The sequence below is a fragment of the Mustela lutreola genome, chromosome 1, assembly GCF_030435805.1.
Source record: "Mustela lutreola isolate mMusLut2 chromosome 1, mMusLut2.pri, whole genome shotgun sequence".
Taxonomy (NCBI): domain Eukaryota; kingdom Metazoa; phylum Chordata; class Mammalia; order Carnivora; family Mustelidae; genus Mustela; species Mustela lutreola.
In genome coordinates this window covers 229,843,227-229,856,155 of record NC_081290.1, presented here as the reverse complement: position 1 = coordinate 229,856,155, position 12,929 = coordinate 229,843,227, and positions in this window count along the sequence as shown.

Genomic DNA, 12,929 nt, shown 5'->3' with positions numbered 1-12,929 from the left:
CTGCCAGGGCACTGGGCCAATGACTAGTCCAGATGGGGAAGAAAGGCTTGGCCTCTTCAGCCCAGATCAGGACAGCTCTGATGGGCCACTTCTGTTCAGCTTCTCCCTCTACCCAATTCCATTGCCTTCCCTCCCTTCTGTAGGTGTTGACCCCAAGAACTCTCCCTAATAGACATCCCACAGGCAAAACGTGCTTTCAGAATCCACTTCCTGGAGAACCTAACCCATGACCTCATGCATATATGAAGAGTTAAATCTCAATATATGACTAGAGAGATTAACTAACCTGTCCAAAGTTGTACAGTTTTTAAATGGGCTTTATGTTTTTGGAGTCAGGATTTCAACTCAGATCGGATGGCAAAGCCAGTGGTTTTTGCCTTATGAGTGAGATCTTCTGACTACCAGCTTGGAAAACAAAGGAAAGGATCAGAAAAATTGTATTTAAGTTGTGAAACTTAAAGTAACTGTATTCAAAATGGCGCACCACTTTGGAAGACATTTTGGCATTTTTTAAATAAAGTTGAATATAGGCTTACTGTACAGCACAACAATCATGGTCCTAGCTATTTACCCCACTGATTTAAAAATAAGTCCACACAAAAACCTGCACACCAGTGTTTATGGCAGCTTTCTTCATAATCAGCAGAAACTGGAAGCAACCAAGATCATCCTTCAGTAGGTGAATAGACAAACACACTGTGGTACCTTGAGGACAGTGGAATACTACTCTGAAATAAGGGGAATGAGCTATTAATTCACACAACAATGTGGATGAATCTTAGATGTGTTTCGTTAAGTGAAAGAAGCTTTTTGATTCCACTCATGATATTCTGAAAAACGATGACATAGGCATGGAAGCAGATCAGCTATTGCCAGGGATTTAGAAAGGGCGAATCATTGACTAAGAGAGGCATAGAAAATTCTTTAGGTTGGTGGAATGAACCTGTATGGTATGGGACTGGTATATGATTGATACCATGCATTTGTCAAGACCTACAAACAATGAACCTTAATGTATAGAAATTAAATTGTAAAAGACCAACCAAGAAGCCTGGCAATTCCAAGATGGAATGCGGACTTGTGACAAAAGAATCTTTTTTTGTTATTTTAAAGGAAGTTAGGTTTTATTTACTTATTTGATAGATAGAGAGAGCATAAGCAGGCAGAGCAGCAGGCAGAGGGAGAGGGAGAAGCAGGCTGCCCACTGAGCAGAGAGCCTGATGTAGGGCTTGATTTCAGGACCCTGGGATCATGATCTGGGCCAAAGGCAGACACTTGACTGACTGAGGCTTCCAGGTGCCCTGTGATGAAAGAATCTTTAAACTGTATTATAAATACAGGTGGAAGGGAAGAACTGCCCTAAGGAACTTTGGAAAATAGGGTTTTGACTGGAAACTCTAAGACTAACATTAAAATAAATTGTACATAAATACCATAGTGTGGTTAAATTTGAATCCTCATGGGGGTGTGCAACAACAATTTGGAAACGGCTGCACTGTATACTGAGAGTGCACAAGTAGGTAAGTAGATGGTGGGAGCTGCTTTTCTCACTGTTGGGGAGGGAAGTTACGGAAGAGCAAGGGAGGAAGGCTAGAATGAAAAGTGGGAGACATCAGTACGAATTGATGTCTAGTTTGACAGACAGAGAGGTAGATATGGAAATTATCATAAGTATGTATGTGTGCATGGGTTAGCTTACATACGTGTATTTCCTACCTCCTAGTTCTTTCTACCGAAGGAACCTAGAATAATATCACCCCAGTAGCCTTGTTGGGCAGGGAAAATAGAGCCTGAAGCATCTTTGAGTGTCAGAAAGTAAAGAAGTACTCAAAAAACAAAACAATGGGAGCATCTTAAAGGAACCCAGGAGACAAAATGAAAAAGCTCCCAATGGCCTTGGCTGGAACAAAACAAAACAAATGCCAGTATTTGGACTATAATCCCAAATATGAAATACATGCCCATGAGTACATACTGATAAAAACAAATGTTTGAATGATAATAAAGAAGTGGGGGAGAAGAGCCAAATTTCTCTTACAGAAGAATCCTAGATCCTTGGACGGAGATAGTCTGCCCTCGAGGACATGGAGCTTAACCCACCCCACTTGAATTGGGGGATACTTAGTGGCTTGCTTCCAAGAGTGTGGGAAGAGTTGGGGTCAGCAAAGGGAAGGTGAGTAACTATACCATGGAACCATCACAACCTCCAGGTGATCAGGGTCAACAGCAGTGATAAGTCACCTGACACTATGTGCCTTTGATACGATGTGATGAGAACGACACCTCCCTTCTGTGGTCTTCCTCTCCACACCCCATGACCCCAAGCTGACTAGGAGAAAAACATCAGATATATCTGAAAGGAGTGACCTTCTTTTCTGCAAGATACTTGGCTAGTAGTCCTCCAAAGGGAAAGCCATCAAACAACCAAGGAAAGTCCGAGGAACAGTCACAGACCAGAGGAAGCTAAGAACACAGGACAACTACATGCATAATGGTAACGTTTTAAAGATTCTATTTATTTATTTATTTATTTGACACAGAGAGAGAAAGACAGAGAGAGTGCACACAGGGGGAGAAGCAGGCAGAGGGAAAGGGAAAGGGAGGCTCCCTACTGAGCTGAGAGCCTGACGAGGGGTTGGACGCCCTGATGCAGGGCTCAATCCCAGGACCGTGAGATCATGACCTGAGCCAAAAGTAGATGCTTAACCCACTGAACAACACAGGTGCCCCCAAACCAGTGAAATTTAAATAAAGTTGTGGATTTTAGCCAATACTAATGTTGGCTCTTTAGTTGTGACCTATGTACCACAGTAAAGAAAGATGCTAACAGTGGTGGAACCTGGGGGAGGAGTATTTAATTACTCTTTACACTGTCTTTGCAGCTATTCTGTAAATCTAAAATTATTCTAAGATTTAAAGGTTTATTTTAATTTAAATAATTCAGAAAAATCACTGTGGGATGTCTTGTTAGTTTCCTGAGGCTGCTGTAACAAATCACCACAAACTTGGTCACTTGAGACAACAGAAATATCCTCGCTCACAGTTCTGGAAGCCAGACAACCGAAACAGGATACACTGGTATCAGTTTTAGAAGGGGTTCACAGGGCTGGGCTCCCTCTGGAAACTCTAGGGGAGAATCTGTTTCCTTGTCTTTTCCAGATTCTAGAACTGGATAATAGATTCCTTGGGTCCTGGGCTCTTCTTACATGTCCAAACCCGGTAAAGGAGCATCTTCTAACCTTCCTCTATTCATTGTCACATCACCTTCTGCCTCTGTATCTAGTAGGGTGTCTCTGCATCTCTATTACAAGGATACATGTGATTATATGTAGGGCCCCTCCGGATAATCTAGGATAATCCTCTCATCTGGGGAAATACAATTTCATCACACCTACAAAGACCCTTTTTTATCCAGGTAAGGTAATATTCATAGGTTCTAGGGACTAGGACCAGGATATCTTTCATGGGGTCATCGTTTAGCTTATTCGAGATGCCAAGCAAATTATGTGTTCTCTCCAAGCCTCAGGTCCCTCATCCAGAAGTGAGGTACAAATGTATGTAAACGAGGAGGCCTGATCTGCCACCAGACTTCTTCTTTCAGGAAACAGGAGCCTGAAAAGCTTCCTGTCCTGGGAAGAGGAATCCTGACATTTCTCCTTCCCCATGGGCCCTGCTCCTCCAAGTTAGTGGGGTCCATGGCCAGGACGTGGTGGTATAGGGAAAGAAAACTCAGCTGGGAATCCTAAGATTTGGATCCAAATTTCAACTGTCAGCAACTTGTAATGTGACTGCAAAAAGTTACTTTCCATAGCCAGGGTATAGTGCGACTCTATGAAACACGTGGACATTAGTCCTGCCCCAGGAGAGGGCTAGAGTGGCACATTGGGTCCCTCCTGCCCTGAGATGTTATGATTACGGATGTTCATACTGCCCGTTGGCTCCTAGTAACAAGGTAACCTTTTAACTGGAAGCCAGGGCCCCCTCTCACAGGAGGGGCAGTCATGGGGAAGTTGGGCAAATCACAACTTGTTTCTTACTTGCTTCTACCTGGGCCCCATGAGTCTAGACCATGGGTCAACAAACTTCGACATGTGTTTAAATAACCCAGGAGCTAGGAGTGACTTCTACAGATGAACATTTGCAATCCATTTGATGGAAATAAACACTAACTTTGAGCCCCACTTAGAAATGTCATTCTCCTAAAAATTCTGTTCTTCTCATTAGTAGACCTGCATTACAAAAAAAATGTGCTCTATTATTTACTTTGAATTCTGGCTATTAAAATTTTGTGGAAATTTATTTCCTCTCGTATCTCCTGTCTTTTGTTTCCTACATAATTTCCTTGATTTGCCTCTTAGCCTTCAGAGCTTCTACCAGCCCCCACTTAATCAGTTGCCCTATGTTCCTTCTCAAATCTGTCTTAAGCCGACCCCAGATCCACTTTGCCCTTTGGAGCCCGAAAGATCTTTGTAGTGCAGCTCTGACACAATCATTGTTCCTGGCTGAAATTCCCAATGGCTTTTCCATGCCCTCTGGATGCCTTCTTGGGCTGGCTTACAGCAGGAGCCTGCCTCCCTTCTGACCTACTCATACCCTCCTCCAGCCTTGCTGAACATCTCCCAGCTCCCTAGGGTACCTTGATTCCCCTAGAGCCAGCATTTTGCACAAGCCTTTGCCTCTGTCTAAAATGCCTTTTACCCTACTCCCTTCCACCCACATCTAATTCCTCTTGATCTCTTAAGAGTCGTTTTTATTTTTATTTTTTTAAAGATTTTGTTTAATTATTTGACAGAGAGAAATCACAAGTAGACGGAGAGGCAGGCAGAGAGAGAGAGAGGGAAGCAGGCTCACTGCCGAGCAGAGAGCCCGATGCGGGACTCGATCCCAGGACCCTGAGATCATGACCTGAGCCGAAGCCAGCGGCTTAACCCACTGAGCCACCCAGGCGCCCCTTAAGAGTCGTTTTTAGACGACTCTCCCTCTGAAAGCCTTCCCTGATTGTACCCCCTCCAGGCTGGTAGGTGTCTCCTCTCTGGGCTTCCTCAGTCCCGTTTCCTTCCAGCCGGGCATAGATCACACTTTTTAAATGCCTGTGACCTCCACCAAACCAGGAGCCACTCAGAGCTGGGGTCAGTCTGATTCTGCGCTGATGACCTTGCTTTCCAATGGCAATGCCCCTGTTCGTTGCTGCCACTTGATGGGGAAGGGGGCTACACGTCAGGAGCCCCAGGTGTTTCCCTTCCCCCAACCACAGATTATCACCCGCACAGGGCAGAAGGCCTCTGACCTGCTGATGGACAAAGGCCTGGGTCAAAGGTGGGAGTGGAAACTTGGGGGACAAGGAAGGGGCAGGGGAGACAGCAGTTAAGCTTCCAGACACTTTTATCAGTCTTCTACAAGTAACCCAGACAGACACGAGCCTGGGTTCTGGGGCTGGTGTGATGCAGGCCATTGTAGCCAAAGGTCAGTCTCAGCGGCCAGCTGCAAGCAGCCTGGCTCTGGACCCTCCCCCTCCCTCGCCCTCCCCTGAAAGCCAGGAATAGAAAGGACCTGGTCAGCGGTGCTTCTAGTGCAAGCTCAGGCATATGTGAGCACAAGTGAGTGTGAATGTCTGTGGATATGTCTCTGCAAGCATACCCACGCACGTACGTGGACTGGTGTGTACGTACCTGTGCGTGAGCCTGTGTGTGCATGTCCGTGTGCCTCAGCTCAGAAGGCTTGCTGGCACAGTCACGCAGGTGCGTTCCTGGGCCCTGCGTGTCTGAGTGGGACTATGTGCACGGGTAAAGGCGGGAGTTGAGAGGGTCGTCAAGCTCCCTGAGCCCCCTGAGCCTGGGACCTCTGGCTCTTTGAGGCTCCCCAGTACCCTCCACCTTCATGCCAAAGCGCCACTCGAGTGACAGGCTTCAGGCTCTCAGTTTGTCCGCGCCCTCACTCCTTCTCTCATCCATTCAGTGCTGTTGGGAAAGACCCAGAACCTGAAATGTTAGGATGAATCCCAAAGGTGGTGCCAGGACACTGTCAGTGCTCTGCCAGAGTCTCTTTGATCATTGCCCTGGGCCCTAGTCCTTGTTCTTGTCAACGTCTTCTAACACCTGCCCTGAAACTCTCTGGGCCTCACCTGGGACTCCTTTAGCCCCACATGCAGAGGATGGTAAACACCTGGGCACTCAGACCGCCCGCGCTGCCCCGCCTCACCCCAGGTGACCCTTGACCTGGACCAATAAGTGAAAGCCCAGCTGCCTGGCTCTAAGCTGGAGCGCCCTGGGGCAGTGGCGGGAATGGAGGGTTGCATTTCTGCAGGATTCAGCCATGCTTGCTCAGAGTTTGGAATCGTACCGTTTAGCTTTCTTGTCTTCTTTGGCCTACAACACCCTCTCCAGTTTCCCCAGCGGGCATTTCCTCAAAAAACCAGTCTCACAGGGGCAGCTCTTCTCAAGCTCAGCTTCTCAGGAGCCCGACCTGGAACAGGGAGAGGGGCTTAGAGACCACTTCGCCCAACTCTCTCCCACCACCCCACTGAACAAAGGGTGTTGAGGCCTGAGAGGAGAGGGAGTGTCTCCAGAGGTTCCCCCTTGGGCAGGCTGTACTCCTGCCCCTCTCCGCAGCCCCCGCAGCCGGCACCTTCCCCACCTCCCCTGTGGGCCCCGGGCCCTCTCTGGAACACTGCCAACAGCTCTGGGTTGGTTTCTTTGGCCTGCTTGGGTACACCATTCCTGAGAGTGTCCCCTTAAACCATCATCTCTTCTTGGAAAAAAAAGTACCCAGACTCAGAAAACAGGAAAAAAGAAATCTTCCAAGGTGGAAGCCAGCCAGGCAAAGACAATTCAGCCAACACTGCTCACCAAGAGCGCACGGCTTGGAGGCAGATGGGATCCCGGTGGACAGAACCTAGACCTTCTCATGCTCACATGAGGCACCATTCTGGGTACTGGAAGACCTGGGTCCCAATGGCAGCTCTGTCAATGCCTGGCTAAGTGACTTTAAGGCAGTCCCCTGACTCTTAAGGGACCCCATTTCCCCATCTGTGGGAAAGCCTGCTCAGGACATGGTGAATCATGGCGTTCAGAGCACAGGATTCAAGCCTCAAACCTGCTTCTTAGGCTCCTCACACTCTGAATGAGACAGCGGCTTACCCCATCTGGGCCTCAGTTTCCTCATTTACACTGGGGAGGACAGCAAGACTGGCCTCATTGTTTGTTGTGAGATTTAAAGAGCTTCACTCACAGGGAGCGCTCCGTGGGTCCCCAGCACACAGAGAGCTTTGGGAGGCTGAGGGTTGTTTGTGCTCCTGTTATGTGCCATCTCAGGGTTGTAGAACTGCCTGGGCCCCATGGCCACACTGACTTGAGACAATTCATATCCTTTGTCAAAGCCAGATGACAAGGCACCAAGGAGACACCATCTGGTGAAGGGAGAGTTTCAAGGGTTTCCCTCTTCCCTGTCTCGACTGCCTGAACTCTAATGCCTCCCCTGGACACAGTGCCCCTGGGAGCTCCAGACCAGGGTTGGGTACCCAGTGGGTATGCACAGTGGGTGAGCTAATAATCCAGGATGGGTGTGTGTGCATCTGACAGGATCTGTTGAAGGGCATAGACCACCTGCACTTCCTTTCTATGTAGTGAAATGGATAGAAATAATGCAGGCTTACTCTTGTTTTGTCTCTTCAGGTTAGAAAACGTGTTTTTGTCAACTTTCTTTTCAATTTTTTTTTAAATTTATTATTTTTTAAAGATTTTATTTATTTATTTGACAGAGAACACAAGTAGCAGAGAGGCAGGCAGAGAGAGAGAGAGAGAGAGAGAGAGAAGCAGGCTCTGCACTGAGCAGAGAGCCCGATGTGGGGCTCCATCCCAGGGTCCTGGGATCATGACCTGGGCTGAAGGCAGAGGCGTTAACCCGCTGAGCCACCCAGGCGCCCCCAATTTTTTTTTAAATGATAGTACAATATAAGTAACATAAAAGTTACCATCTTAAATTTGTTTTTGTTTGTTTGTTTGTTTGTTTTACTTAAAACAGACATTTTATTCTCTCACAACTCTGGAAGCCAGAAGTCCCAAGTCAGGTTGTCCATAGTGTTGGTTCCTCCTGGAGGCTCTGACGGAGACATCTTAACCATTTTAAAGTATATGGCTCAATAGCACTAAATACGTTCCCATTGTTGCAATGATCACCAACATCCATTCCTAGAACTCTTTCATCTTCTAAAACAGAAATTCTATATCCATTAAATAGTAACTTCCCATTTCCCCCTCCCCCCTTGTCTCTGTTTGTTTGAGTCTGTGCAAGATGAGGGTTTGGTGGTATGAGCCCTTTAACAAATATTTATTAATGGTTTCCGGTGTTCCTGTCCCTGTGCTGGGCCTAAAACATGGGAGGGACTCAAGGCTCATCCCTGGCCCTGAAGGGTTAGGCTTCCATAAGCCTGAACAAAAATGGAAGAGAATTTTTTTCATGTCTTCATTCAACAGAACTTTTGTGACCTGGTCAGGCCCATGGGGCGAGGAAGCTGCAAGGGAAGACATCCAGTCCCTGGCCTGGAGATGCTGTTGTCTGGACCAGGGACAAGGAGCAGCTTCAACTATTGACCTTCCAGACTTCCCTACTCAGGCCTCTCTGCTTCAATGGATCCTACCTGCCATCCCACAGAGGGAGGCACGCCTGCTGGGAAAATGCAGGGGAGCAGGCCCTGTGCTGCCTGGAGTTCACGGGAAAGTGCCAAATCTGGTTCCTGGATTCTGGTTCAGCTCTATCTTGATCTTTGTCAGTGACCTTGGCCTACTCAGTCTTTGGATCTCACTCTACTCTCAAGTTGGGATCAACAATCCTTGACACACACCTTCAAAGCAGCTCTTGTCACAGCTAAATGAGATCATGAATATGAGTGAATTTTGATGATTCAAGTGCTCTGTGAACATGAGGGTTCTGATTGCCCATCTTCTCTGATTTTTAATTTAGAGGAATAGGCATCATGAGGTCTGTGGGATGACAGCTCCAAAGTTATCCTTCTCTCCCCTGCTCCCTGACACAGATTCAACTAGTCCCAGCCTATCAGTTCAATCTGCACTCTACAGAAGGACTCTCATGTCCAGAGTTGGCCAGGGTCTGAGCAAAGGTCACACAGCAAATGGAGTCTTGCCCTCCCCTTGCCCAGGGAGTATTTTTTTTTTTTTTTAACTTGGCCTACCTGGCAGATCCTCTTACCAAAATAAATGAATAAATACTTCATATATCACAAATAGTAGTAGAAGGAACCTTGGAGATTATCAAGAGGAATAGTAATATTAATAATGTTGCTTTTCTTAGTATGGTACTATTACTGCTACAACTATTACTACTACTGGTACTACTAATGATGAGAGCTTGCTTAATATGATATGCCAGACATTACAGAGATAGATTTTATTATTATCTGCATTGGATAGATAAGGTGACCGAGGCAGAGAGAGGTTGAGTACCTCGCCTGGGGTTACTCTGCTCTGTGGTGTGAGACTAGGATTCAACTCCAGGCACTCTGGTGTGCAGCCCCCACCCTTACTCCTCTTCTGTGGGACTGCATTGCACAGCTGGGGAGACTGAAGGGATTTGCTCAAGGTCACACCTGAGGGGTAGTTGCCCCTTAGGCCCTGACATACAGTCCCTGTAGATGGCAAGAATGAATCCTCCTGAAGCATTGTTCTACATCTACTCCAGTTCATGCCTGGAGCTCTTTGGCTTGGCACTCACATAGCAAGTCCTCCAAAACAGCACGTATAAATGTTGTTACCTTTGGCAGGACACAGAAGAAAGGTGACTGCCTGCTATAAAAGTAGGTAAGAAGAAATCAGATAAACTCATGAGTCTTAAGGTCTAGTATGGCCTGCATGTCAGTTGGAAAGGACAGTTCAGACTGGGCTTGCAAGTTCTTCTCTGCAGTCTTCTACCTAACACTTGCAAGAAAGATTTGGTGAAACACTGCCCTCCACGGCTTTGGGCAGTTAAATAAAACCTTAATCCCTTGTTCTGACTCCCTTCTGACCAAGCAAAAGCCTAAACCTCTAGGGAAGGGACAGAAATCATTTTGTTCCCAGGGTCTATGTAAAAATACATTGCCTCTGGACAAAGAGTAGAATCGAAATTCATCTGACTCTTCTTTCTTCCCTAGAACACAGGCCAAGATCCACTGGTGTTATAGAAAAGATAGAAAAACTCAGGCAGACAGACAGGAAATGTCTCTAGCCTAGGATCCTGCAATGATACCAAGGAGAGGTGGGCTACCAGTGGTCTTTCTTCTACAAGACCAACTGCAGATAGAAGGCAACTGATAGTTGTCATGGGGACGAGGCTCAGGAATGCTGAGATAACCCTCCCCTCCCCACAAGACCAAGGTGTACAGGGCCTGCTCAAGACCCAGCTGAACCTGCATGAGAGAGAACTCACTGAACCCACCATGACCCTAGCGCAGAGTAACAAGGCAACAGTAGTGTACCACTCAGGGGTACAAGGGCATGGAGAGAGTTGTCCACCATGGCACAGGACTATGAAAACTGGAAAAGCCTTCATTCACATTTTAAAATTTGCTTGAAAGATCACTTTTAAGAAATTGAATAGTCAACCCACAGAATGGGAGATAATATTCACAGAGCATGTATATGATGAGATTGGTATCCATAATATATAATATCTATAAAGAACTCTTAGAGTTCTCTAAGAAGACAACCCAATTAAAGGACTAAGGGCAAAGGATGTGAATAGACATTTCTCCAGAGAAGATTAGAAGTGGCCAACAAGCATGTGAAAAGATGCTCGATATCTCCAGTCATCAGGGAAGTACAAATCAAAACCAGGTGAGGTACCCCCTCACACCCCCTAGAAGAACTAAAATCAAATAGTCAGAAAATAACAAGAGTTTGTGAGGATGTAGAGAGATTGGGGCCATCAAATACTCCTGGTGGGGGTGGAAGATAGAGAAGGCATTCTGCAAAACACTCTGATGGTTCTTCAAAAAGTTAAACAGACTTATCCTTGGACTCAGCAGTTCCACTCCTGGGTCTCGACCAAGAGAAAGGAAAACATGTTTATGAAAAATCCACACATGAATGCTGATGGTGATAGTAGTATTATCCATAATAGCCAAAGGGTGGAAATAACCCATACGCCCATATCAACTACTGAGGGGAAAAACAAAGTACACTGCTCTCGCAATGGGATATCATTTGACCATAAAAAATACCAATTCTTGCACAAGGACTGTCTTAATCCACTCAGGTTGCTACAACAAAACACTACAGACTGGTTAACTTATGAACAGCAAGTTTCTTTCTCAGTTCTGGACACTGGTTCAAGATTAGGGTGCCAGTGTTGATTGGGTTCCGGTGAGAGCCTCCTTCCAGGTTGCAGACCAATGGCTTCTCGAGGTGTCCTCACAAGAGAGAAAGGAGCAGCTAGTTCTGTGGGGTCTCTTTTAGAAGGACATTAATCCCAACGAGGGCTCCACCCGCATAACTTACGCACCTTCCCCAAACTCTACCTACTACGATCACCTTGGGCGTTAGGTTTTTAATGTAAGAGTTTTGGAAGAACACAAACACTTAATCTATGGCAAGGATGAACCTTGAAAACGTGTTAAGTGAAAGAAGCCAAACACAAAGGATCCCATATTACAACATTCCATTTATATGTAATGTCAAGAAGAGGCAAATATACAGAGATAGAAAATAGAGAAGTGGTTGCTTAGGGTTGGGAGGGGTGGGGGCCTGGGGAGTGAGAGCTGAAGTATGGAGGTTTCTTTTTTAAAAAATTGTGATAAAATACATATAACAAAATTTACCATTGTAACCATGTTGTTTGTTTATCATTATTATTATTATTATTATTTTAGAGAGGGGCTGGCAAAGGGAGAGGAAGAGAGAATCTTAAGTGGGCTCCACACCCAGCATGGAGCTCAATGTGTGACGATCCTGAGGTCATGACCTGAGCCAAAATCAAGAGTCAGATGCTTAACTGACTGAGCCACACATGTGGCCCACATTGTCACCATTTTAAAGTCTACTATTCAGTGGCATTAAGTACATTCACGGTATTGTATAACCAACACCACTATCTAGTTCCCGGAACTTTTTCATCCCCCAAACAAACTCTGTGCCTACTCTCCCTTCCCTCTAGTTGCCCTGGCAACTACAGGGTTTTTGTCCCTTTTTATATGATATTTCTTTTTTCTCTGGCTGCTTTGACATTGACTTTCTATTTTTGGTTTTCAGTGGTTGATCGGTGCATCTAGGTATGTATGTGCTTTGTGTTTGTCCTGCTCCAGAGTCTTTGGACTTCCTGCATCTGTGATTTGTTATCTTTCATTATTGCAAGACTCAGTCATTCTCTCCAAATATTTTCTCTTCTTTCCTCTCTCTCTTTTAAATTACCGAGACTCCAATTATATGCATCTTTTGACCATCTGATATTGTCCCAGAGCTCTTGGATGCTGTGTTCTCCCCTCCCCACCTACATTATTTTTTCTCTTTATATTTCATTTTGGATAATTTTCACTGCCCTAGATTCAAGTTCACTGGTTCTTTCCTCGTTGTTTTCAGTTTGCTGGGAGTTCTTTATCTCTCATATATATATATTTTAATTTCTAACATTTCATTTTATTCTTCTTCTTCTTTTTTTAAAGATTTATTTTAGAGACACAAAGAGAGAAAGATGGAGTGTGGCCAGGTGGAGGGACAGAGGGAGAGGGAGAGAATCAACTCTGCGCTGAGCCTGGAGCCCAACATGGGGCTCAATCCCATGACCCAGAGATCATGACCTGAGCCGAAACCAAAAGTCCAACACTCAACTGACTGAGCCATGTAGGTGCTCCTGATTCTTCTTTTTTATAGTGTTGTCTCTATGCTAACCAGCTCCCCATCTGTTTCTACAGGCTGTCTATGATCTCCTTTTGATCCTTCACT